Source organism: Chinchilla lanigera, unplaced genomic scaffold (assembly GCF_000276665.1).
Source record: "Chinchilla lanigera isolate Chin_1 unplaced genomic scaffold, ChiLan1.0 scaffold00085, whole genome shotgun sequence".
Classification (NCBI taxonomy): domain Eukaryota; kingdom Metazoa; phylum Chordata; class Mammalia; order Rodentia; family Chinchillidae; genus Chinchilla; species Chinchilla lanigera.
This window is the reverse complement of record NW_004955486.1, coordinates 2,682,771-2,683,985: the sequence shown is the minus strand read 5'-3', so window position 1 is coordinate 2,683,985 and position 1,215 is coordinate 2,682,771.

Genomic DNA, 1,215 nt, shown 5'->3' with positions numbered 1-1,215 from the left:
AGCACAGATTTCTCATGGTGATCACAGGAATGTAAAAGACTTATGGCCAGGCATGGTGGCACATGTCTGTAATCCCAGCACTCAGGAGGCTGAGGCAGGAGGATTGTTGCTAGTTCGGGATCAGCCTGGGCTACAAAGTGAGCTCAAGACCAGCCCAAACTGCATAGAGAGACCCTGTCACAAAAAGACCAAAAAAAAAAAAAAAAAAAAAGTAAAAGAATTATGGAAAAGCGATAGGTCAAAATATGGCATAAAAATTTATGCCCGTGTAGATACGAAGACTCATCACTCTTTCAATTTAGATATTTATCCTGGAACTCAGCCATCAGGTCATGGGTATAGTAATAAACTGAATGATGTTATGGACAGACACGTTGCTCGCATCTCCCAAACTAATCGGAATGTGACACTGGACAACTGGTTTACCAGCTTCCAATAGATGTTACATTCACTAATGGGCAGAAGTTGACCAGCACAGGAACTCTATACAGGAACAAAGCAGAAATTCCAAGAGAAATGCTGAAATTTCAAAACAGAGAATTGTATAGTACACTCTTCCAATTTCAGAAAGATATAACATTGGCCTCCTATCTGGCAAAGAAAAACAAACTGGTACTGCTAATGTCAACATTTCATGGTGGCGCATGCCTGTAATCCCAGCACTCGGGAGGCTGAGGCAGGAGGATTGTTGCAAGTTCAAGGCCAGCCTGGGCTACAAAGTGAGCTCAAGGCCAGCCTGAACTGCATAGCGAGACCCTGTCTCAAAAAGACAAAAAAAATAAATAAATAATGCAAACTTTATTATCTCTCTTTATTATCTCTCTGTAAACTGAGATGGAAACTTTCAACAACAAAACCAAAGATGGAATAGATGTTTTTGGTGAGTTATACAGCAACTATGATGTTATTTGAAACACAAAGCATTGGCCAATGGTTGTGTTTTCCTCGATCCTGAACATATGTGGCATAAATAGTTTGATAGTTTACAAAGAAAATAACAAGTGCAAAATAACACAGAGAAATTCTCTTAGAGGATTGGGACTGGAGCTTGTAAGTAATCATTTACAGCAGAAGAAAAACAAAATGTTTCTGCCCAGAGAACTACAGAAAAAATAGTGGAGCACACAGGTGAACAGGCAGGCACAGCACCACAAGGATCTACTATGACAACAGGACAGTAAAAAAGATAACAAGCATGCCCTACAAGAAAGGACA